Source organism: Monodelphis domestica, chromosome 4 (genome assembly GCF_027887165.1).
Source record: "Monodelphis domestica isolate mMonDom1 chromosome 4, mMonDom1.pri, whole genome shotgun sequence".
NCBI lineage: Eukaryota > Metazoa > Chordata > Mammalia > Didelphimorphia > Didelphidae > Monodelphis > Monodelphis domestica.
Window position 1 is genome coordinate 180,935,604 of NC_077230.1, and position 27,168 is coordinate 180,962,771.

The 27,168-nt window shown below is 37.6% G+C and overlaps 1 protein-coding gene across 1 annotated transcript in view; it reads left to right on the forward strand.

Moving 5' to 3' along the window:
- MYO3B (myosin IIIB) overlaps positions 1 to 27,168 on the forward strand; it is a 700,839-nt gene that overhangs the window by 363,106 nt on the left and 310,565 nt on the right. The window lies entirely within an intron of this gene.

The window sequence follows — 27,168 nt, forward strand, 5'->3', positions numbered from 1 at the left end:
TCTCTATTTCTTTACATCCTTTCCAACATTTGTCATTTTGCCCTTTTATTCTTTTAGCCAGTCTGATAGATATAAAATGATTATCTCAAATTTTGTTTTGTTTTATACTTCTTCAATAATAATACAGAGCATTTTATGTAGTTATATAAAGTGTCTGTATCTTTTGACCATTTATCAAGTGGGGAATGACTTTTATTCTTCTAAATTTGACAAAATTCTCTATATATTTTAGATATAAGGCCTCTATCCAAGAAACTGACTGTAAAAAATTTCCCCAACTTACTGCTTCCCTTCTAATCTTGGCTACATTAGTTTTATTTGTACAAAACCTTTTCAATTTGATATATTCAAATATATTTAGATTTTGATATATTCAAATATATTCAAAAGTACCCATTTTACATTTCACAATGCTTTCTTTTCTTGTTTATTCATAAATTCTTCTTCTATCTATAAATCCAATAAAGTAATATGTTCTCTTTTTTGATTTTCAGTGCCACTTTATTTTCACAACCCGAAAATTATGCAGAGTATACTTATTATTAACTATAAACTAGTACAAGACTGCTTGCCAGGAATCTGAAAGTGTTAGTCTGATTCCGTATCACAATTCTAGATTTTTTTAAGGAATATTCTAATTTTCTTATAATATCTCCCTTTATGCCTAGGTCATATATCCATCTTGATCTTATCTTGACCAGATTGCTTTCCTGTTTTCCCAACAATTTTTACCAAAGAGTGAATTCTTATTCCAAAAACTTGAATCTTTAAAGGAGGATCTCAGGATAGAAATTTCTCTTTAAGTGAGGGGCATCACCTTCCTAGTCTTCTGCCTTGTCATGTTGAGTCTCAGTATTTCATTTTCATAATGCATTTTCTTCATTCAAAAGCCAACTTCTCCATAGCTTCAAGATAGGTCCTTCCTTCTTCCCTATGTAAAATGAGCCTTCTAAGTGATGATATGACATTATACAGTTATTATAAGATTGGACTTGGTGATCTCAAGACCACCATTAATCACCACCCCTTAAGGGAGACTGTAGCTTATGAATCTATGCCTAGAAACATTGCTATAAGATTAAGTCTGATGATTTTGAGGCTGTTGTGACAATCTCTCCTTAAGAGAGGGTTTAAGCTCATACAACAGACTTTTTTTTTTCTTTAATTTAACATTATTTTATTTGGTCATTTCCAAACATTATTCACTGGAAACAAAGATCATTTTCTTTTCCTCGCCCTCCCCACTCCCACAACCCTTCCCTCTCCCATAGCCGATGCACGATTCCACTGGTTATCACATGTATTCCTGTTTCTAACCCATTTCCAAGTTGTTGGTATTTGCATTAGAGTGTTCATTTAGAGTCTCTCCTCAGTCCTATCACCTCCACCCCTGTAGTCAGGCACTTGCTTTTCATTGGTGTTTTTTACTCCCACAGTTTATCCTCTGCTTGTGGATAGTATTTTTTAGATCCCTACAGATTGTTCAGGGACATTGCATTGACACCAATGGAGAAGTCCACTACCTTCGATTGTACCACAGTGTATCAGTCTCTGTGTATAATGACTTCCTGGTTCTGCTCCTTTCACCCTGCATCACTTCCTGGAGGTTGTTTCAGTTTCCATTGAATTCCTCCACTTTATTATTCCTTTGAGCATAATACTATTCCATCACCAACATATTCCACAATTTGTTCAGCCATTCCCCAATTGAAGGACATCCCCTTATTTTCCAATTTTTTGCCACCTCAAAGAGCACAGCTATGAATATTCTTGTACATGTCTTTTTCCTTATTATCTCTTTGGGGTATAAACCCAGCAGTGCTATGGCTGGATCAAAGGGCAGACAGTCTTTTATCGCCCTTTGGGCATAGTTCCAAATTGCCCTCCAGAATGGTTGGATCAATTCACAACTCCACCAACAATAAATGAGTGTCCCTACTTTGCCACATCCCCTCCAGCATTCATTACTTTCCATAGCTGTTATGTTAGCCAATCTGCTAGGTGTGAGGTGATACCTCAGAGTTGTTTTGATTTGCATCTCTCTGATTATAAGAGATGTAGAACACTTTTTCATGTGCTTATTAATAGTTTTGATTTCTTTGGCTGAGAACTGCCTGTTCATGTCCCTTGCCCATTTATCAATTGGAGAATGACTTGATTTTTTTTGTACAATTGATTTAGTTCTTTGTATATTTGAGTAATTAAACCTTTGTCAGAGGTTTTTATGAAGATTGTTTCCCAATTTGTTGCTTCCCTTCTGATTTTAGTTACATTGGTTTTGTTTGTACAAAAACTTTTTAATTTGATGTATTCCAGATTATTTATTTTGCATTTTGTAACTCTTTCTAAGTCTTGCTTGGTTTTGAAGTCTTTCCCTTCCCAAAGGTCTGGCATGTGTACTATTCTGTGTTCGCCTAATTTTCTTATAGTTTCCTTCTTTATGTTCAAGTCATTCACCCATTTTGAATTTATCTTGGTGTAGGGTGTGAGGTGTTGATCTAAACCTAATCTTTCCCACACTGTCCTCCAATTTTCCCAGCAGTTTTTATGAAATAGTGGATTTTTGTCCCAAAAGCTGGGATCTTTGGGTTTGTCATATACTGTCTTGCTGAGGTCACTTATCCCGAGTCTATTCCACTGATCCTCATTTCTGTTTCTTAGCCAGTACCAGATTGTTTTGGTGACTGCTGCTTTATAATATAGTCTGAGATCTGGGACTGCAAGGCCCCCTTCCTTTGTATTTTTTTTTCATTATTTCCCTGGATATCCTTGATCCTTTGTTATTCCAAATGAACTTTGTTATGGTTTTTTTCTAAATCAGTAAAAAAAATTTTTTGGAAGTTCAATTGGTATGGCACTAAATAGATAGATGAGTTTGGGTAGGATTGTCATTTTTATTATATTGGCTCGTCCTACCCATGAGCAGTTAATGTTTTTCCAATTGTTCAAGTCTAGTTTTAGTTGTGTGGAGAGTGTTTTGTAGTTGTGTTCATATAGTTCCCGTGTTTGTCTCGGGAGATAGATTCCTAAGTATTTTATTTTGTCTAAGGTAATTTTGAAAGGGATTTCTCTTTCTAGTTCTTGCTGCTGAGCTGTGTTGGAATTATATAGAAATGCTGATGACTTATGTGGGTTTATTTTGTATCCTGCAACTTTGCTAAAGTTGTTGATTATTTCCACTAGCTTTTTGGTTGAATCTCTAGGATTCTTTAGGTAGACCATCATGTCATCTGCAAAGAGCGATAATTTGGTCTCCTCCTTGCCTCTTTTAATGCCTTCTATTTCTTTTTCTTCTCTAATTGCTACTGCTAGTGTTTCTAATACAATGTCAAACAATAAAGGTGATAATGGGCATCCTTGTTTCACTCCTGATCTTAATGGGAATGGATTTAGTTTATCCCCATTGCAGATGATATTATTTGATGGTTTTAGATATATACTGTTTATTATTTTTAGGAACGGCCCTTCTATTCCTATGCTTTCCAGTGTTTTTAGTAGGAATGGGTGTTGTATTTTATCAAAGGCTTTTTCTGCATCTATTGAAAGAATCATGTGATTTTTGTTGGTTTGCTTGTTGATATGGTCAATTATGTGGATGGTTTTCCTAATATTGAACCAGCCCTACATCCCTGGTATGAATCCTACTTGATCATGGTGAATGGTTGTTCTGATCACTTGCTGGAGTCTTTTTGCTAGTATCCTATTTAAGATTTTTGCATCTATGTTCATTAGGGAGATTGGTCTATAGTTTTTTTTCTCTGTTTTTAACCTGCCTGGCTTTAGAATTAGTACCATGTTTGTGTCATAAAAGGAATTTGGTAGAACTCCCTCTTTGCTTATTATGTCAAATAGTTTGTGTAGTATTGGAGTTAGCTGTTCTTTGAATGTTTGATAGAATTCACTGGTGAATCCATCAGGCCCTGGGATTTTTTCTTAGGAAGTTCTTTGATGGCCTGTTGGATTTCTTTTTCTGATATGGGATTATTTTAAAAATCTATTTCTTCTTCTGTTAGTTTAGGCAATTTATATTTTTGTAAATATTCATCCATATCACCTAGGTTGTTATATTTATTGCCATATAGTTGGGCAAAGTAGTTTTTAATGATTGCCTTAATTTCCTCTTCATTGGAGGTGAGATCCCCCTTTTCATCCTTGATGCTGTTAATTTGCCTTTCTTCTTTCCTTTTTTTAATAAGATTGACCAGTACTTTGTCTATTTTGTCTGTTTTTTTCAAAGTACCAGCTTCTAGTCTTGTTTATTAGCTCAATAGTTCTATCACTTTCGATTTTATTAATTTCTCCCTTAAGTTTTAGGATCTCTAGTTTGGTTTTCTTCTGGGGGTTTTTAATTTGTTCGTTCTCAAGTTTTTTGATTTGCATTTCCAATTCCTTGATCTCTGTCCTCCCTAATTTGTTAATATATGCACTCAGGGATATGAATTTTCATCTAAGTACTGCCTTGGCTGCATCCCATAAGGTTTGAAAGGATGTCTCACCGTTGTCATTTTCCTCAACGAAATTATTAATTGTTTCTATGATGTCTTCTCTAACTAACCGAATATTTGGAGTATCATATTATTTAATTTCCAATTAATTTTTGATTTGGCTCTCCATGTACCCTTACCGATCAATATTTTTATTGCCTTGTGATCTGAAATGGCTACATTTATTATTTCTGCTTTTCTGCATTTGAGTGCCATGTTTCTGTGACCTAGTGTATGATCTATTTTTGTGAATGTGCCATGTGGTGCTGAAAAGAAGGTGTATTCCTTTTAGTCCCTATTTATTTTTTTCCATATGTCTATTAACCTACTTTTTCTAAGATTTCATTCACCTCTTTTACCTCTTTCTTGTTTATTTTTTGGTTTGATTTATCTAAATTTGATAGTGGTTGGTTCAAGTCTCCCACTAATATGGTTTTACTGTCTATTTCCTCCTTCAACTCTCCTAGTTTCTCCATGAAAAATTTGGATGCTATACCATTTGGTGCATACATGTTGATTAGTGATATTTCCTCGTTTTCTATACTCCCTTTTAACAGAATATATTTACCTTCCCTATCCCTTTTGATCAGGTCTATTTTTGCTTTGGCTTTGTCAGATATCATGATTGCAACTCCTGCCTTTCTATCAGTTGAGGCTCAAAAGGTCTTACTCCAATCTTTAATTCTAACCTTGTGAGTATCGACCCACCTCATATGTGTTTCTTGAAGACAACAGATGGTAGGGTTTTGGGTTCTAATCCAATCTGCTATTTGTCTATGTTTTATGGATGAGTTCATCCCATTCACATTCAAAGTTATGATTGTCACTTGTGGATTCGCTGGTATTTTGATATCTTCCCCTAGTTCTGACCTTTCTTCTTTAGCTATATCCTTTTGAACCAGTGATTTACTTTGGGTCAGTCCCCCTAGTCCCCTCCCTTGATATGGTTCCCTTTCTAGCCCCTCCCTTTTTATGCTACCTTCCCCTCCCCCTCTCCTTCCCTCCCTTTTTATACTCTCTCCCCCCTCCCCCTCCTTAAGTTTCCTTTCTTTCTTGCCCTGTTGGATAAGATAGAATTCAGGATCCCACTGGATCTAGATGTTCTTCCCTCTCAGATTTGATTTTACTGAGAGTAAGGTTTAAGTAATTCCACTTCACACTCTCTTCCTCTCCTTCTCATATGAGAGTTCTTCCCCTCCCCTTCCCATGTGTATCTTTATATGGGAAAGATTATTCTATTAAGTCCCCCCCTATTTCTTGAAGTAAATCTTAGTGTTATCGGCGGTTCCCCCCCTCTCTTTTCCTTTCTTTACCCCCACTTTCCCCAAATCTTCTTAATGCCCCAATCTTTCCCTATGCATGTTTCTTCTAACTACTCTTATGATGCATACAATTTTTGAGTTACACAAAACATTTTCCCCACATATTAATATATATAATGTAATTTGATGTAAATGTAGTCCTTATAGAAGAGAGTTTGACTTAAAGAAAAAGATAAGATTTATCTCCTTCTCCCTTTCTTTCATATTTACCTTTTCATGTTTCTCTTGCTTTCTGTGCTTGGATATCAAATTTTCCACTAAGTTCTTAGCAAATGCTTGGAAGTCTTCTATTTTGTTGAATGCCCATACTTGCCCCTGGAAGTATATAGTCAGTTTTGCTGGGTAGTTGATTCTTGGTTGGAGACCCAGCTCTCTTGCCTTTCTAAATATCGTGTTCCATGCTTTGCGGTCTCTTAGTGTGTTAGCCGCTAAGTCATGTGTGATCCTTATGGGAGCCCCCCTCTATCTGAAACTCCTCTTCTTGGCTTCTTGTAAGATTTTCTCTTTTTTCTTGGAAGCTCTTGAATTTGGCAATTACATTCCTGGGGGTTGACTTTTGGGGATTTAGTATAGAGGGTATTCTATAAACCCTTTCTATTTCTATTTTGCTGCCTTGCTCCAGAATATGTGGGCAATTTTCTTCAATAATCTCCTGTAGAATAACATCGACTTTATTGTTTATCTCTGGTTTTTCTGGGAGACCGATAATTCAGAGGTTATCTCTTCTTCCTCTGTTTTCCACGTCTATGATCTTTTCAGTGAGATATTTTATGTTTTCTTCTAATTCATTAATTTTTTGGCTTTGCTTTATTGATTCTTGCTGTTTTATCATCTCACTTTCTTCGAGTTGCTTAATTCTGGTCATTAAGGACTGGTTTTGCTTTTCAGCTTTGTCTGCCCTTCTATTGGATGCTTCCCGCTCTTTCTCCAATTGTACAGTCTTATCTATCACACTGCTGATCTCTTTCTTGCATTTTTCTTTCCAGAAGGTTTCCATCTTTTGGGTAAGCTCCAGTTTGAGGTCTTCCAGAGCTTGTTGATAGTTTCCTTTTTGGGAGGCATGTTCTGATTTTTTTTGGATTTCATCTTCATTCTCTTCTTTTCCTTGGGTACTCCCACCATAAAAGTTTTCACTAGTCACCTTTTTCCCTTTCTTCCTGGAGGTTTGATTTTGGGCCACGTGAGCCATCCCTTTGGTGGTTTTATTCCACTTTCTTTTTTGGTCTGGGGTCTGGGTGATGTGGGCAGGTTTTCTGTGAATTTAGGTTGCCTCAGACTAGTTCTTCCCAGCCTCTGAGGTTTCTTAGAGAGCTGGGCCCCTGATCACAGCCAAACTGCCCAGGTGTTCAGCTCTGCCCAGATAATCAGTGCATGGTCCACCCCTGGTGTTTAGTTCCACCCAGATACTTAGTGCAACCACCCCAAGTACAGCTCCGTGGCCCCTGTGCTCAGCGCAGGATTCTCCCATGAAACTGCCCTGAGATGTTGTTTCCTAGCAGCCCCCAGATCCCAAGGACCCTGGAGTGCCCCCTCAGACAGAGATGTTCCCCACTCACTCGCTGTCCCAGTGAGCGCTCCGGTAGCTCACTCTAGTTTGATGGGGGAGGTGTGTGTGAGGGAAGGGCGGCTCAGTTCATGTTTCTGTGCAAGCTTTTCCTCCTTCTTATTATAGTGTGGAAATGTTCAAACCCCATGTACCTTTGCCTCTTTGGGGTACTGGGGAGTCCTTCTGTCCCTCCAAAGGTGATTTTTATGCTCCTTTGATGTAGTCTATTTTGTTCGATGCTGGGGAGAGGGAGCGTGTGGTGTCTAGATTGCAGCCATGTTTACCCGGAAGTCCCCATAGACTTTTGAAAAAATACTGGCAATAACATTTTTCAATGCTATGTTCCTCCAAATAATATTTTGTCCACTACTAGCTTGTTTTTTCTCTTTGATAACAAAACCCCCAAAATAACATTTTCCCCCAACCCCTGATATGTGACTCAACCAGCTTCAGGGGGGCCACCCAAAATCAGAGTATAAGAACCCATCTTTGGAAAGGTTTTAGGTCAACCTTTCCTTAAAGATAAAATGGATATGTAGACAAGGACTTAACCTAATGACAACTGCATCTATACTAGGGGAGTATGACACTGTGATCCCCATTATAGAAAACAAGGATCAATAAGGAAACCGTAAGTCCTCCTAGGATGGATGCCCTTATGCCAGAGGACTCTCTCAAAATAACAGAATATTTAGATTTAGGAAGAAGCCCTGATATATTTGTTAAGTAAACATAATAATCATTTTAAATGAGAGATCAAAGTCTCTCTAAGTCAGAAGAATCAACAAATAGCACACAACAAAATTCATACATCTAACCAGTTAGCTGACATAGTACAAGAGAGTCTCAACCCTTATCCCAAGTGCCTATTTCACCACCAAGATCGAAGGGCTCACATGCTTTCTTAATTAGAGAAGGAAAGTTTAATCACTGAGACTTAAAAAGTAGGTCACACAAGCTCTCTCTACAATGCCTATCGCTGCTGCCTTGGCTCTTCTGGAAAAGAATTTTCTTAACCTGGGGTTCACTGAGACACTTAAAGGGTCTGTGAACTTGGGTGGGAAAAAATCTGTTTTTATTCTCACTAATTTCTACTAAAATTATCATCTTTCCTTCAGTTATACACAAAATACAAAACATTATTCTCTGAGAATGGAATCAGAAGTTTCACTAGACTAGAATGGTCCATGACACAAAAGAGGTTAAGAATCCTTGCTCTAGAGTGAGCGTGAAGCTTATGGCATACAGAACAAAAATTGTTGATATGATGGATATGTTTATGAAGCATACTGAGAATTTAAGTAATGCATAGCAGCATCTATGAAGGACAGAACAGGATTAGAAACAATAATGATGTTTACCAAATGACTCCTGGCACCCAACTGATGGAACCGTATACTTCAAATTGAGAATTTCATTGCATGACTAAACATATGTTAGCACATCCCAACCTGTCCTGTCACACAGCCCCAAAACTGGGGAAAACAGGCAACTATTGACTTCTCATTGCCTCAATCAATCTACACTTCGTTACCATCACATACCGCATCATTCAGATCAAAACTCACATTCACACATTGTTTAATAAGTAGGAGTGATAGAGAAATTCCATTTGAATTATAGAACTCAACATTAAAACAATCAATTAGCTTCTATGTGACAAGATACATATTGAACAGTATCACAAGTAGTTTTGAACAGTTTTTCAGATGGCAATTTATAGTTATTTCTTCTTCTGAAAACTACATCTGTTAACCTCTTGTTTATCAGGGAATGGTTTTTATCTTATATATTGATTGCATCTACCAACAAATTATAATATTCTTTTTTTTGGAAAATTTTATTTAGTCAATTTAGAACATTATTCCTTGGTTACAAGAATCATATTCTTTCCCTCTCTCCCCTCCTCCCATTCCTTCACATAGCCGACACAATATCATTGTGTTTTACATGAGTCCTTGATCAGAACCTATTTCCATGCAAAACATAATATTCTTGAAGATAGAGACTATTTTGCTCCAGTATTTAAATCCTTAGCAAGTGTTTGGCATATAATCAGTGTTTCATAAGTGCTCATTGAATAAATGAATTAGATTTTGAGTGTCAGATATTTTATCAATTTAATGCAAAAAAATTTCCCAATCCATACTTTAAAAAATATCTTCCTAATCTTACTACATTAGTTTTTGAATATGTTTTTCAATTTTATTTTATCAAAATCTTTCTTTTATTTTTTATAATTATTTCTATTTTAGTGCTAGTTAAGAATTTTTTTTTGCAATTGTGAAAACTATAGCATGCTATTATTCTCTAATTTTTTTAAGTTTACCTTTGTGTTTTAATCATATATCCATCTGGAATCTCTTATAGAAAATGGCAAAAGATACTGCTCTAAACTTATTTTCATCAGTTTTTTTTTTCAGCTTTTGCAGTCCTTGTTGAATGAGGACTTTTTTACCTGGGTACTCATATATTTTCATTTATTAAATGTTAGACTCCCTGCAGATACTTTTCTAGGTTTTGTTTCTCCATTTTTATTTTATGTGCAACTATTTTTATTCTATTGTATAGAATACTGGATCATTTTGATAATTTGTTGTTGTTCAGTCTTGTCCACCTGACCCTATTTTGGGTATTAGAATGGTTTACCATTTCCTTCTCCAGCTCATTTAACAGATAAGAAAATAGAGTCAAACAAGATTAAGTAACTTGCCCAGTAGAAAGTTTCTGAGGCCAGATTTGAATTTAGGAGGATGTCTTCCCATTCCCAAGCCCACACATTCTATCCATTATGCCACCTAGCTGCCCCATTTTGATAATCCAGCAATTGACTTATATTTTAGTTGGAAATCTAATAGTCCCAATCCTCCCTTCTTTTTTCACCGTATTTTGTTACTTTTTTTCTCAATGATTCCTTTGATCCCACAATAACTTTTTGAGATGGGTATCACAGGTTATCTCTTTGAGAAAGATGTCAGGTTATGTTATTATCTCTTACCAGATTATAAACCCCTTGAAAGCAGGATTCATGTCTTATCTCAACTTTGTGTCTTCCCCATGGTCTAGAGACTTGCACAAAGTTTTCTACTCATAGTATAGTGTTTAATTAGTAAATCTCCATTTTATAGTTGAGGAAGCTGAGAGTCAGGAACTTTGTCAATACTTCTTTGACTGACCCCATCATATCTCCCTAACACAATGCCTTACGTTAGAGGTTCAGCAAAGTTGAGTAACTTACCAGGGTCATCAAGAAGGCAAATGATAGATCCAGAAGTTAGGTCTTGAGACTCCAAATCTAGTGTCTTAAGTCAAATTACATGTCCCTGAGAATTGTACTTAAAATAAGACACTGATTAACTGAAAACGTTAATAGCATGCCAGAAGAAAGTATTCAACCCCAGGATGATGATGGAAAGAATGTTGTCTCTCACCCTCTTTCTAAAAAGGGTTTAAGGTGATATCCTAGCATCTGCACGAATCTATACTTTCAACACTTATGTTTGCTGCAATGAAACTGGTTAGTCAGTAAGTCAAATCAATGAGGATTTCTTATTCTTCTAAGCATTCCATTTAATCAAATCAACCAGTATTTACTGAACACCCACTGAGCAAGGCACTGTGCTTAGCTAAACAAACAACTGAACAAATTGGCAGGTCTCTGATATCAGATTCAGCATTTAGGGTTATAGATCAGAGGAACATCAGTTTAAAGTTAGAAGAGTCCTCTCCCATCATCTAGTCCAAGCAGTCCTCTCACTTCATAGATGAGAACACTGAGACATAGAAATACTTAGCTACTCTAATCATGATGATGACCCAAAATAATTCCAAAGGACCTGGGATGAGAAATGCTCTCCACCTGAATGAGAACTGATGAACTCTAAGTGCAAATTGAAGCAGACTTCTTTCACTTTTCAAATTTTTCTTGTTTTTCTTTTTTTTTGTAACATGACTAATGTGGAAATATGTTCTGCATGACTTCACATGTATAATTGATATCATATTGCTTGCCTTTTCAGTCAGCGGAGTTGGGGACTCAAGGGAGGAAGAGAATTTGGAAATCAAAAAAATCTTTTTAAATGAATGATAAAAATAATACATAAATAAAATTTTTAATAAAAAAGAAAAAAGAAAGAAAATTAAAACTGTGATGATTGAAATTATCTGGAGGCTGTCATTTAAAAATTTTAAATATTTATTAAAAAGAGATCCTTACTAGAATCTAACTAGCTATGGACTCTGTCCAGACTAGGACAGACTCCATAGAAGTGGTGGCTGGGTAAGAAGCCCAAGGAGTCAGTAGAGAGTCAGACCAAGCCTCAATAGCTGGAGCCACCCTTCCAGAAGAGAAAGCTCAACTTCCTGTCATGCAAGCCAAAATATACCTTCTGAAATCATTTTCTAGTTCCTGCTCAGGATATCTTAAGAGGTATTTCATTGGAACTCAAGAGACTTCCTCCCAAAAAGTGGTGAGTCTTCCAGATACCAAGATACTCTCTTCTCAAATCTGGCCTTAGACACATTTCAGCTGTGTGACCCTGGGCAAGTCACATAACCCTCATTGCCTAACCCTTACTGCTCTTATGCCTTGGAACAAATATACCATATTGATTCCAAGACAGAAGGAAAGGGATTTTTAAAAAAGACACTCTCTTCTTCCTCACTATGAGCCTGCCTTCTTTCCAACATGGTATCTGCCTAGCTGACTTTTATTACCTCATTTCTTCCAGGCGGTCAAATGGTCATTTGAAGGTCTTGGGGAGAAGCAACTTGAGCTTCAATACTAAATCAAACTCTTTGAGCTTTAAAATCAATTGGCTTTTTGGGGGTGCCAAAGGAGGGGGTATAATTTAATATTAACGTATTAACTTTCTATAAGACCCAGAGGGGTTGTATGACTTGTCCAGGATTACACAAATATTAATAAAATGGATGCAGCACACCCAGCATCTCAGACTACATATCAAGTTCTCTTTGTCCACCCAAATTTAGTTGGGCAGATTAGATATGTGAAAAATCAAATAACAAAGCAGGGCTAAGTAATTCTAGACCACAAAAGAGGTCTCACCAAGCAATACATGGTTAAATTGAATAGTCTATTTCTTAAGCTTAAAATTCTGTGACAGATTTGAACCCAGGACCTCTGTCTCTAGACCTGGCTCCCAATTCACTGAATCGCCTTGCTGCTCCCTGGTTAAAGTCTATGATCCTCAGTTCCCTTATCTGTAAAATGGGAGAAATGATACTTGCATTGCCTACTTCACAGGAACTGTCAATTCAAAGTTTTTTAACATACCACATAAATATCAGCTACTCACCTGTGAGGGCTTGACTCTAAAGTAAATTGAATAGCAGTAGTATCTACAGTTAGCACGAAGTGATGCTAATTCCATCATTCTACAGACAGATAAGCAATCTATGTATTTCCTGTGCTGGGCATTTGTCCCAGTTGGGATAAAAACAAATCTAAATTGATTTTGACTTGTCTAAAAATCTATAGAAAAAGACCTTGCTTGATTTGGAAATTAATTGAAATCATATACTTATTCTGGAAACTGTACCACAGCTATTCAAATTAGTGCAGCTGCATAAATCTAGGAGCTGAAAGAGATATAAAATCCAAATTTATTTTGAGTCCATAAGACATCAGACCATGGGAACTCACATATATTCTTGAAAATTGACTTCAGCCTACAACTTTATATTAGCCCTTCAAATCCACTAAATTCATTTTCTTTTGCAGCATTATCCCTATGAGTCTGGTGTGAGATATCCTCATTGAAACTTTCTTGGCTAATGGGGATTTGGGGAACTGATGAAATGTGTGTGGTCCCAAAGTTCTCTGAGATACTCAGCTATCCTGCTGGGGCGTTGAAAGGGCTTCAGCCACTGAGCATCAAAGCCAAATCAGCAGAATTGTCCTGAGCAATTCACAGTTCCCTTACACTCATCTTTTCTTTTTTTAATCTTTGTCTTCCATCTTAGAATCAGTGCTGTGTATTGGTTTCAAGGCAGAAGAGCAGTCAGGCAATGGAGGTTAGGCAACTTGCCCAGGGTCACACAGTGGGGAAGTATCTGAGGCCATATTTGAACCCAGGACCTCCATCTCAAAGCCTGGCTCTCAATCTGCTAAGCCACCTTGCTGCCCCCTACCCTCATCTTTTATAAGTCCTCCCCTAAACTAAGCTACACCCCAAAAGTGAAAAAAGGACTGTGATTCCCTCAAATGACTAGTGATTTATTTAGCATTTTGCTTAATACATTGTTCAACATCTTGTTGACCCCTTTGGGGCATCTATAATGTCCTGAATGTTGAAAGAACTGGAAATGAAGGGCCCTGGTTGAACCACAGAATTCCTGAAATGAGAAGATTCCCTAAAGATCATCGAGTTCAGGGATTCTTAACCTAGGATTCTAAGATATTAAAAAAATAAAATTTTATAACTATATTTCAATATAATTGGTTTCCTTGATAATCCTGTGTATTTTGTGTGTTTAAAGACATTATTTTGAGAAGGGGGCCAAAGGTTTTAGTAGGTATAAAAAGGTCCAAAACATAAAAAGGTTCAGATCCCTAACCAAGCCCAATCTCCTAATTTTACAAATGAGACATAGAAAGCCCAGAATGACAGAGCCTGAACTGGAGTCCAAGTCTTAATCAGTATTCTTTTCACAGCCCCCTTGTCAATAGATATCCTTGTCACTCCAGTTTGCCCACATTCATCTAGAAAAATCTAGGAGATGCCTCAAATAGGTTGGTGCTCTCTATTTTTTAAAATCCCTACTTTCTATCTTAGAATCCATACTAAGTATTGCTTCCAAGGCAAAAGAAGGGTAAGAGTTGGGTGGCTGGGATTCGGTTACTTGCTCAGGATTGCACAGCTTAGAAGTTTCTGTGGCTAGATTTGAACCTAGAACCTCTAGGCTCCAGGTCCAGCTCTCTGTCCCACTGAGCCTCCTCTCTTTCCCTCTTTCTAACCCTAAGTAGGATGTCGCTGGAGAAAGTTGCATGTCATATTGGATTGGGGGGACTTCCAGAATATCGGGCACAAATCAGGAGATTCTTTCCTTGGCTGGAATCAGGATGCCTAAGGGGCCATTGTATGGTTCATGGGGATAGCCAGTGACAGCCAAGTCCTGGGAGTATTCAGAGGCGCCATATGGATATTTGGTGAACCTACTTCTAGAAGTTTGTGATGACATGGAATGGAGGGACCCAACTATTCACTTCTGGATATTCATAAGTATTTGGTGACTGTTGACTGTTAGCTTTCTCTGTGCTGAGGAAACAGCCTTTCTGGTTGGACCCTGAGTCCACCTTGGAAATGCATTTAAAAAAGGCCTAATGGGGAAAAAAACAAACTTGCTTTCTTTCCTTCCTGTCACTATGAGGTTTAAATACTCTCTGAGGTATAGAGGGCCAATGGGGAGGGAAGGACTTCCTCCTTCCTTGTTCCAGGCCTTCCTGAGAAAACATGGCCTCCCAAGTAAGTCCACCATTCCTCATTTTTCCATTGAGCTTTTTGTATAGGCAGCCAGGTGTTGTAGTGTGGTAACCCTGGAGTCAGAAAAATCTAAAGACAAAACCTGGCCTGAGACTTACTGGGCTGGCTTAGCCTACCTGTGGAAAGGGGCAGCTAAGAGAGCTAGCCTACCTCATGTGGCTCATGCTTCTTTCTTTCTTTCTTTCTTTCTTTCTATTTCTGGCCTGCTTTTTTCTAGTTAACAGATAATTAGAATATTATTATTATGATGTAAGTATAATAGAATATAATTTATTATGATAAACAATTATAAAATTAAGATATGGTCTTTAGAGAATTTTAGTCATAACATATGCCTCATTTTCTTCAACTGTAAAATGGAGAAAATAATAGCACCTATCTCCTAGCATTGTTTTGAAAATCAAATGAGATCTCATTTATAAAGCACTTTATATATATATGCATATATATATGGCATATAGTAGGAGTTTAATAAATGCTTGTTTTCTTCTCTCCTTTTATAAACTTCTAATTCTGTCTCAAGAACCAAACAAAAAAGCTTTTTCTTCACCACACAGCAAGTAGACAGCAAATAGTTGCCAGTTATTGTACGTATTCTTAAGTAAGGCACTAGGACATTCCATGCCACACACAGCAATAATCATAAATATCCAAAGTGGACTCATCAGCATCCATGCAAGTCTTCTGTACTTGTTCCCTGGTCTGGATTGTCGTTGGCCAGTTCTCCATTACGTTATCACTGAATTACCTTTACACAGGGCTCTTCTAGACTAAGAACCAACCTGAGTTGAGGGTATGGAGAGAGTGACTACATTATCCCTATTCTTAAGGATCTTATCTTAGATGGTTTCAGCCTCCTTCTTGAGCATCCTGGGTTATAGCGACAGCTAGGAGTACCTATTTTTATTAGCAGCAAAACCTGCTTCAAATTAATGGTGAAAAATCTGTCAAATGTTCTATTTCAGTAATAGGGCAGATTGGTCCACCATTTTCCCTGTGTTATTATCCTACTCTCACTTTCCTTATATGAATACACCTAGAGATGTATACAAGATGCTTTTTGAAGAGGCACTCTTTAAATAGTCATCCTTTAAAAGTAAAAATAAAACAAAACCCAAGTGGGTATGAATGAACCAAATGGGTATTTGACTGAACAAGATTTTCCTTAAATACTTTCAGGGACTTAAATGAAAGAACTTAAGAGTCATTTAGATCTGGATTCAAGTCCTATCCCAGACACTTAACTATATGACTTTGGGCAAATTTGACTTCTTTGTGACTTAATTTCCTCATGTAAAAAGTGAAGGCATAAGACTTGATGGCCCCTGAGGTTCCTTCCTGCTCGACCATTGTGGCTTCTTACTGAAGGTGACTGGATTCCAATTAACACAAAATAAGAAATGACTAATAGTATCTAACACAAAAAAAGAAAGGATGCACTATGGAGACTCAGGAAATAATCCAGCTTCCACAGAGTTACACAAAGGCAATGAGAGAAAGAAAGAAACAAAAACTGAGCTCTATTTCTCTTCTCAGGTATGACCCAGATATGTCACTAAGGAGCTTTTCTTGGATGGAAGAGATTAAACTTGTGCTTTCCCTCAGAAGACAGAATTAAGAGTGGTGGGTAGAAGATATAGAGAGGGAAATTTAAGTTTTAACACAAGAGGGGAAACTATCTGGTAATTAGAGCTATCCATAAGTGGAATGGGCTATCTTGGGAAGTTACAGGTACTACTTCTTCCCTAGAGAGCATCATATGACAGGTGACCAGTCTAGAGCTATGAAGGACCCCAGGGTCTATCAATTAAACTCCCCATTTTACAGAGCTAAAAACTGGGATCATAGATTTAGAGCTAAAAAAATTAGAAGTCAACTAGTTTAGATATTTTGTTTTGAGGATCCCTAAGTTGGGAGAAGTTTGGGGACATTTTCAAGAATGCACAGGTTTGGGGGTAGCTGGATGGGTCAGAGGATTGATAGCCAAGCCTACAGATGGGATGTCCCAGGTTCAAATCTGACCTCAGACACTTCCTAGATGTGTGACCCTGAACAAGTCACTGATCCCCATTGCCTAGCCCTTACTGTTCTTCTGCCTTGGAACCAATACACAGTATTGATTCTAAAACAGAAGGTTAAGGGATTTTTAAAAATTACACAGGTTTGGTAAGTAATAGTACAAGGTTTGGCAATAGATTCTCTGACTCCCGTTGTTCACGATGGCATGTTTTTATTCATTTCCCTTTGCCATTTCATATGGCCTCACTCTCTGTTGGCACTTTGGCACATGAACCACATAGGTTTGGGGAGAGAAAGTACCAACTCGATACAACCCTGAATTGTTTACCTCCACAGGAAAGATTCAACCTCAGCCAGGTGGGGTAAGTGTGGAATGATCATATATAGCACTTGCACCCTTCTAGGGAAGAGAAAGGGGTGCTCCCCGGATAGATGGGCTGTTTGACTTTGTAATCACCTGGAATCATTTTCCTTTATTGTGGGAAGTAGAGTGAAGACATCAACACACAGTGATGTTCAAAGTCTGAGTTGTGGCGGGGAGAGGAAGGTATTGTTGACCACCCTCTGTGTACTTTGCTTTAAGTTTTTCCTGTTTTCTTTGTTGTGTCTAATCAACTGTTCTATGTATTATGTTTTATTAGCTTAGTACTTGGGTTTTTTAAGACCCTTACTTTCTGTCTTAGAATGGATACTAAGCATCTGTTCCAAGGCAGAAGAGCAGCAAGGGCTAGGCAGTTGGAGTTAAGTGACTTGCTCAGGGTCATACAGCAGAAATGTCTGAGGCTAGATGTGAATCTAGGACCTCCTGTCTCCAGACCTGGATCTCCATCCATTGAGCCACCTAGCTACCCCATTACCTTAGTACTTGCAAAGAAATGCAGAATATTTAGATGAGAACTAGAAACAAGCCAAATCCAGATGTTTCCAAAGCAAAATCAAAGTGGGAGGATGAAACATTGAGTTATTATTGAGAAAACTTCAAGATTGAACTAAGTTCATGTGAATTTGGAGCTTTGGTAGTGGGCCACAAGTTCCATTTATAAGACATTATTAAATGACTTACCTAAAACTAGAAAGTCAGTGAAGTGTGAGGTAATGGAAAGAGTTGAGTTGAGACTTGGGTTCTAGGACAAAATCTGTCACTAACTTGCTGTGTGAACCAAGTCATGTGTCTCTAATACTCAATGACTTCATCTGTAAAATGAGTAATTTGGACTACATGGTCTCTGAGGCTCCTTCCAACTCTCACATGGTATGATTTAAGGTATATTATGTGCCTTTGTTGAATAATCATGCTTTTATGAAAAAGTTTTTCTGTCTTAATATTATCTAACTAGACTCAAGGTTACATTGGGTTTGTGTGAATGTGTTCGAATTAAAACAACAATCCTGAATCAAAACTGACTTGGTGAATTGAAAATTAGGTTATCCCTTTTGAGGAAAGAGAAGATTTGATGCATTTCCCCTATGATGGGATTTAAGAGAAAAACAAATGCTAAGTGTACAGACAGGAAAATATCTCAGAGATATTTCTGACTTCATCAAAATATGGAAGAGTCAGAAATCTTTTCAGGGTGAGGCTTAGCTTTCCAAATGTTCTCATCTCAATTTTCAAATTAGAGAGCAAAGATTTGTAGCTTCAAATTTCTTCCTCTTGAAATATTAAGAATGAAGTAGAAGAGAAGTTGAGTGGTATAGTAGATGAAGCACCAGACCTGGTTTTGGGAGGACCTGGGTTCATATTTGATCTCAGATACTTCCTACCTGTGTGGCTCTGGGCAAGTCACTTAACCCCATTTGCATAGTCCTTGACTTTTTATCTTAGAGTTGTAACAGAAAGTAACAGCCAAAAAAATAAAAAAGTAGAAAGTAGAAAAAATTGCCTTTCTGAAATTTTTATAATTCTTATTTGTTTGGAAACAGAAAAATATGTTCAATGGATCATAGGATATGTCAAGCTGGAATGGACCTTGGGGATAATTTTGTTCAGCTTTCTCATTTTAGAGATGAGAAAATGAAACCAGGAGAGGAAATTGGTCCAAAGTCACAAAGATTGGGAGCAGCCAAGCTGCCACTTCCAAACTTGCTTTCTTTGCACTGATCAACTTCTCTTTCTCCTAAATTCTTATTCTTGCCCCTCCATTCTTTAGGAGCTGTGTAGGATCTTAGACTCTGTCTTGTACACTCAGGGAAACCCAGATCCTAGACAGACCAAGACACGGAAATGGCAAGAGCCCTAGACCCACATCACAGAATCTTGACTCTGAAGGAGACTTCAGAAGTCATTTTATCTAGGCTAAATATGCCCAGCTCCTTCCACCAGTTCTCATCCAGTATGATCTTGTTGCTTGAGAACAAAACTTAAATCTAAAAAGAAAAGGCTTTTAGAAGAATTTTATTAAGTTTTTTGATAAAGGAAAGAGCTAGAGAAAGATGTTTATATAGAGAGTTCAAATGAAGGTAGAGAAAGCCAATTTCCAAAAACGAAGGTAGTTTTCCAAAAAGGGAGGTTTCCAGATATCGGTTGATATGTACATCAACAGGTAAGTATAGACATTCAATAAAACTTGGTTAAAGTCAAAACACTAGCTATTGGGCAGACTGAAGACCTAAGTGGTAGACTCAAAATAAGTGATTTGTGTGGACTGTTAAATTTATGTGGTTGGACTTAATAGATTTAATTGGTGGTTACCAGGAATTTAGTTTCTAAATCCCAAAATGAATTACTCAAGTAAATGAAATTTATGGCAGTTTATTTTACAATAGAGGGAAGATATTAAAGGAAGAGAGAAAAGGAGAGAGAGAGAGAGAGAGAGAGAGAGAGAGAGATTGAGAGAGTGAGCGCTCTGGCTTCCTCTGAACCAGTTAAAAATTCTAAGGCACCAGTCAGAATAAAGGAGTCTTGAGACTATGGGCCTTTTTCCAGGAGGTTCACACCTCCAGAAAGGGTAAGGAACTAAATCAGCCTTTACACTCACCATGGTGACCATCTAAAAAGAAAGCAGTCTGAGGTCTCCTACATGAGCTCCTCCAGGGGTCCAGTTCCCCTGGAGGACACAGCCAAGTGTCTTCACTCCAAGTCTGAGTGTCCTTCCAGTCTCTCCTCAAGTGTCTCTCTTCACTCCAACTATGAGTGACTCTCTTCACTCCAAGCCCTAGTGACTGTCTCTTTCACTCCAAGTCTGAGAGTCTCTCTTTACTCCATCAAAGAGTGTGTCTTCCAGACCAACTTTGAGTGACTGAATGAACCTTGTGTGTCTCTGTTTCCACTATTTTTTCTTTTTTTTTCTTTTTTCTCTTGTGTCACCTCCCCTAAATTTTATGTCTACCAATCATAGCCAACACTCCTCTCCAGGACTACCCACACTTGAGTGGGAGGTCACAGACCTCCCATTCAATATATGAAATGGGTATTCATACCTTTTTGTGGTTAGTCCACACATTTTTGTAGTTAGTTCATACCTTTTTGTGGTTAAAATGGGTAGATCTACTTTAAGTACTAAGTTTACACTTTAGGAATTAGAATCTAAAAATAGATAGGGGATTACAATTTAATCTTCACAATAAAGGAAGAGCTAAGCTTCATTGTTACAATCAGGGGAGAACCAAATCCAATCTTCACGGGACCCAAAACCAGATCTAAGTGTGGTTCAAGCATTTCAGTGATTTGGGGTCAACATGATCCATAGGTTCACATAGTAGGTTAAATAATATCTAGTCATGTAAACCTATATTCAAACAATATTAATAAATTATAAAGTATCTCCCCCATAATCTTCTTTCAAATCAAATATTTGTAAAGCTCTTAGCACAATAACTGGTGTTCCATAGGTATTGAATAAATGCTTGTTCCCTTCCCACTCCTCTTCCCTTCATCATCTTGGCTGCCTGTGGATGCTTTCCCTATTATCAATGGCATTCCTATAATGAAATGTCCAGCCAGAACTGAACACAATACACCAGATATGGTCTGACTAGGACATATACTTTCCTAAACTTGGACACTTTGCCTCTATTGGAAATTAAGATCTTATTAGTTGTTTTGGCTGACTTAAGTGGATTTCCAGATAATTTTGTTAAAAAGCAAATACCTCTCAAGTCAGTAAATCAATCAACAAACATTAAGTATACCAGGCACAGTGTTAAGAACTGGTGATACCAAAAAAAAAGTACAAAAATAGCCTTTACCCTTAAAAATCTTCTATTATAATGGGTAGAAAGCATGTAAATGATGAGCTACTTACATAGTGTTAAGTAGATGGGATCTGAGCTGAGTTGTGAATGAATACAGGGAAACTAAGAAGTAGAAATTAGGAGGAAAAGCCTTCCAACTTGAGTAACATCCATTGCAAAGAAATAGATATAGGAGATGGAGTGTCATGTTTGAGGAACTCCAGGTAAGTTAATGTAGCAGAATTATATAGATGAGTGAAGGTGAAATAGAATGTAAAAAATTTGAAAAGGAAATAGGTCAATTTATGAAAAGGTTTAAATACTAAAGAGAAGAATTTATTTTTCCCAATATGTTTTATTTATTTCCTTAAATATTTCCCATTCACATGTAAAAAAAAATACATTCATTTTTAAGGCTTTGAATTCCAGATTTTTCTTTCTCCCTCTGTTCCTCCCCTCTTCTTGAGAAAGCAAGCAATTTGATATTGATCATATATGTGAAGTGCAAAATATATCTCCGCATTGGTCATGTTGCAAAAGAAAACAGACTAAAAAAGAAAAAGTAAAAAAAAATTGCTTCAATCTTTACTTAAGACCATCAGTTTACTCTCTGGAAGTGGATTAAATTTTTCATCCTGGGTTCTTTGGAATTGTCTGGGATCATTTTTGGGTTCAGAGTAGTTAAGTCTTTTATATCCTTATGATATTGTTGTTACTGCATCATGCTCTCCCAAAACATAGGGGCTTATATGTGATACTTGACCTGGGTGGATTAATACATTAATTAATTTAATTAAAAGTTAACAAAATAGTCTAGTATTAGAATAATGAAACCATGGGGATAGAGAAATTTAGATGGACCTGGATGTTTAATGTTGGTGTTGTGGAAAATTAATATTGAATTGAGATATTTTTTGAGAAATAGTTTCCCTTTTGGTCCCCAAGAAGAGTTTGATTTTTAAAACTACAAAATCATCTCTCCCACAGGCTATGAAACTAAGCTGGGTCTTCTTTCTTTTATATAGTTGTAAAAATTGACAGGGTGGATACCTGCTCCCTATTTATCTGTAAAGGAGGACTTGCTTAGGTAATGAAGTTGGCTAAGCAGTCACCATGTTGGGGGAAGTGTGCAATGGCATGGTTGAGAGGAAGAGGGATTCTTGGTGTCCTCCTGAGACCCTCCTCTTACTGAATGAAGTGGTAAGAGAAGAATTGAGGTCTGACTGTTCTCCAATAAGAGATGTCCTAAAGAAGAACTGAGTGATGATGTCAGAAGAGATATATATTGGCTTCTGCTTTTGTCTAGCCTCTGTAGCTCTTTTTCCTCTCTTCTGGCCAATCTCTCTCTCTCTCTCTCTCTCTCTCTCTCTCTCTCTCTCTCTCTCTCTCTCTCTCTCTCTCTCTCTCTCTCTCTCTCTCTCTCTCTCTCTCTTTCTCTCTCTCTCTCTCTCTCTCTCTCTCTCTCTCTCTCTCTCTCTCTCTCTCTCTCTCTCTCTCTCTCTCTCTCTCTCTCTCTCTCTCTTTCTCACTCTCGCTCTTCACCCCCCCCCCCGGCCCCCAACTGACTAGTTGCTGATTTTGCTCTGCTTGAGCCTCTGTTCTCTCTCTCAGTCTGGCTCAGCCTGACTTCCTTGCTCGAATTCTGTGACTTTGGTTTGGGCTATGAGGGAGTCCATTAAGTAGTTAGATCTTCTTGAGCTGCAGGAGAATATGTTGACATTTTAAAATTCAAAATGCAGCCTACAGAGAATTTCATTCATTGCACCTTAATAGGGCAAATGTGGAATGGAGGAGTGTAGGGGAGACAGCATTGAAGGCCCTAAAGGCCTGGGTTTGGGTAAAGAATAGGGACAGGGGGACAGTAAAGAGGGCAAAAAACCCTAATTTTCCCACTTGGTGCTTTTGTCCTTCCTATTTGTACCCAGAGTAATGCTGAACCATAACTGGCCTGACTCAGGATGCATACAGGCAATTGGTATTTTGGGGTTAAAGGTCACCCTTCCTTCATGCTTTTCCTAGTAGGACACGTGGACTCCAGTATTCTTTGACCAAACTTTTGTTACCTTCTTAGCGCCTTGAATTAGGGATGGACTTCAATGTGATCCATGACTATTCCTTGTGCTTTATTGAATATGCTAGACTATGGTGGGTAGTTAGGTGGGAATGGTGGATGGAGCACTGGGCTTGGAATCAGGAAGACTCATCTTGATGAGTTCAAATCTGGCCTCAGACACTTCCTAACTATGTGACCCAGGGCAAGTCATTTAAACCTGTTTGCCTCTTCTGCAAAATAAGTTGGAAAAGAAAGAGAGGGGGGGGGGGAGGAAGAAACCCTAATGGGGTCACTAAGAGTCAAACACAACTGAAAATGACAATAATAATAGCCCATGTGTCTATCATGTTATTTCTTTCTGGAGATAGTATATCTAATTGTAACAGGATGAAAACTTTGTTTTTTTATAAATTAATGCTCTTCATAAAAGGAAGAAAAATTCATTTTTAGTGGTGTGTAGGGGGAAGGGTAATGCAATAAAGGACTCAATGAAATTAAAACAGAGAGAACTGGGAGCAAGCTGACTCACTGTTTACAGAACAGGGAAGAGAAGGTTTATTACCTCCTGTGAAACATCCTGGTTTTTAGATGGAAGGCTGTTTGCAGGCCGAGGTTTTGTTTGTTAGTTTTAATAGCTTAGGAAGCAAGGAGTGGGGAGTTACTGTTCTTTAAAAAGTAATGTTTTGAGACCATCGGCTGGATCACAAATCTTTAAAGCTCCAGTTTATATTCGGCCTGGGAAAATCCAATGAAATTATTTGTTTCGGTTTTGCTGAAACAGAAATCCTACAGGTAGCACCGAGTATCAAAGGAAACACAAATAAAAGCTGTTGGGGACACTTACACACAAAAAGGGATGTGACAGAAAGGAAGGTTGGACAGACATAGCCAGGATGAGAGGTATCGGCGGCCAGTCAAGGTCTGCCATTGGTACGTTGGTTCCCATTTGGTGTCAATACAGAGAAAGGCCCCTAGTGTAGCGGGTAGACCCTTGCAATGGATTTATAGAAGGACATAGACGAGAGTTGCTATGGATGAGAAAGCAAGGATTTAAATCTGTTCCATTGGAATATAAATACCCACATCCATGAAATCATGGATCCTCTGAGAGGAGAGAAGAGTCATGTTTGAGGCTTCAATCAGGCTTTAACCTTCCCCTAAGGAAAATAAAGGAAAAACTGCTCTGAAAAGACAGTGGAAATGTTTATAAATCCCCTCCTCTGGTAAATCAGGCTGCAAGAGAGACGAGCTTGTCCCTTCCCACCCCACTTACTCTTCTCCTTTCTCCTCCCATCCCTGCACAAAGCCACAGATCCTCCCATTGAAATGGATTCCCCACATCCTTTGCCTGGCACTGGAGAGTGGACCACTCTCAAACCCTCCTTACAATTGTAATCGCCTCCTCCCAGCTATTAACATTCATTCTCCAGCCTTAGGTCAACTTCCTTTGTGCTGAGAGAGAAATTGAAGACTGCAGGGTAGATTCTAACACCATCTAGCCCTGTCACATTGGATAAATGGAAAAGCTTTGCCATATTTTGAAGCTATTTTAAATTGACTTAATGGACCAAATAGAAAACAGATTCATTTTGGGAGGCTAAGGATGTGATGGTTAGATAAGAGCTACTATAGAATATTGCTTTTAAAGATATGATATATGGGTCTTCCTCTGCAGCTTAAAAAAATAACAAACCTTTCCACAAAAACCACATTGTAGTGGCTATAATATAATTAAGTGTGAAATTAGAGTATTCTAGGCAATATAAATATCATAGCAACCACAAGTAAGTATACTACTTAAAGGACTGAGAGGAAGATGAGATGATAAATTTTGTTTTTTAAACTAATTCAAAGCTATTTAATAATAACATTATTTCAATCATTAAATACATTTAAACAGCATTTAGAAAACTGTGTTTTGCACTTAAATCACAAGATTAAGAGCTGAAAGACCTTGGAGATTAACTATTCCAGAAGTTCTTAACTTTTTGTGTATATCCTGGACCCTTTTATTAGTCCGGTGAGGCCCATGAATTCCTTCTCAGAGTGTTTTAAAGTACATAAAATATAATACATAGGGATTGCAAAGGAAACCAAAGACTAGTGAAAATTACTCTACAGTTTTTTTCCTCCATCCAAGTTTCCACATCCTTTGAAATCTTATCAACATATTCTTTGTTGATCCAGGGACCCCTGATGAAGAATCCCAGATTCTAGAGACCCATTGTTCTTGTTGTTCAGGATTTTATTTTTCAGAGATGCTGGAGTAGTTTCCCATTTCCTTCTCCAGCTCATTTTACAGATGAAGAAACTGAGGCTAATAGGGTTAATTGACTTACCCAAGGTCACACAAATAGTAACATGTCTGAGGACAGATTTGAACTCAGGAAAATGAGTCTTCCTGATTCCAGGCCTGGTGTCCTATCTTAACTGTTAGTTCCCCTACTCTAGAGACCCAGAGGGTTCTTCATCTGAGATCTGTGAACTTGCTTTAAAAAGTTTATTTAATAACTATGTTTCCAAATAATTGATTTCCTTTGTAATCTAATATAATTTTTTTTGCCTTTAAAAACAGATCTATGACACAGAAAAAGGTTAAGAACTCTAATCTGATCCCCTCATTTCATATAGTCTAATTTCCCCTCAGGAAACTTAGGCTCAGAGAGGTTAATTGATTTCCCCAAGATCACACAGGGAGTAGGAAAGAAGGCCAACATTCCATCACATGTTTTGTTTGTTTTTTAATGGAATCCAATGCACTTTCCTTCCAACACTGGAGAAGGCATTTCACAGATTATTTTTTTGTAGTTCATAGATTTAAAAAAACCATATCCAAAGTTGCAATCAGAGACAGGATTCAAATCCAGATTTTAACTGTCTGTTTTAATCCTTTGAACTTTTTTATATTGCAAAATTGCTTCATAACACTTTTGGCTTATTGAGATTTTCTTTTTCTTTTCATTGTTTCTTTAATTTTTACCATATTTTACCATTTTCTGTTCTTTTCTGTATTTAGAAGACTTCAAGAGGGGAAATATCTCTGTCCCCTTTAAATAGCCTTAATCTTTCTTTTTTAATAACAAGTCACAAAATTTTAAAATCACCCTCAAACCTGAAATTTATCCTAAAATCCTGGAACCTGAAGGGGGCAGTAGAGACAGGCTGAGGTCCCTGACTTCTTACACAGGACCCAGAGGATCTTGCCCCAGGCCTTTTCTGTGAAAGGGGGATTGGTACAGAAATTGTGAGTGGTAGTTTCTTGAAAATAGATGGAAATCCTCTGAAGCAAGAAATCAGCCCCTTTGTAATGTGCCAGCTGAGATTGTCTCAGACTGTTTCTTCCTTTTCTCATTAATTTGGGAACATGGAGATTGCCGGGAGTTCTGTGCACTTAGAATGAAGCTTCTCCCTTGACTCGGGTCCCTTATAGGATATAAATTCTTTTAAATGCTTTTTGACTTCTGTTTTCTTTCCTGTGCATTCTTTAGTGGTTACCATTAAGGGAGACTCAGAAGGGTATTTTGGAGCAATGAACCAACTCTAAACGGAAATCGGAAATCGCCAGCTAGAGTGTTGATGCTAACAGGCCGCTTAACATTTAAAAGAAGTGCCAACACTTTATTTACATTTAAATTAAAATGGAAACTTATTTATGTGTTATGTTTCTGAAAGGTGTGGGGTGCTTCTGCTGGGGTCTATTGTTTATTCATTCTGTAAATCCTTTGAAATGTGTTAAAATGCTTCCCCCTCATTATAAAAAAAAAAAACCCCTGCCACCCCTGGATTAGGACTTTGATGTCACCAATCCTGCTTCAAAGGGTTCTTTCAGTGCTATTAATCACAGTTTAGCCTCTGAAGACACAGCCAGAGAAAACATTTGGACATCTTGTGCTAGACTTGCTAAAACTTTGAAATCTCGAGTGTCTTGCACATGCAAAATTCACAGCGGTGCCTCTCTGTGACAACTTTATTTTAAAACTATTGTTCTGAGCAACCTTTATTTCCCAGAACAATTGCATGATGTGACATCGCTTCCTTAACATAAAGATCAGATTGAGTTTACAAA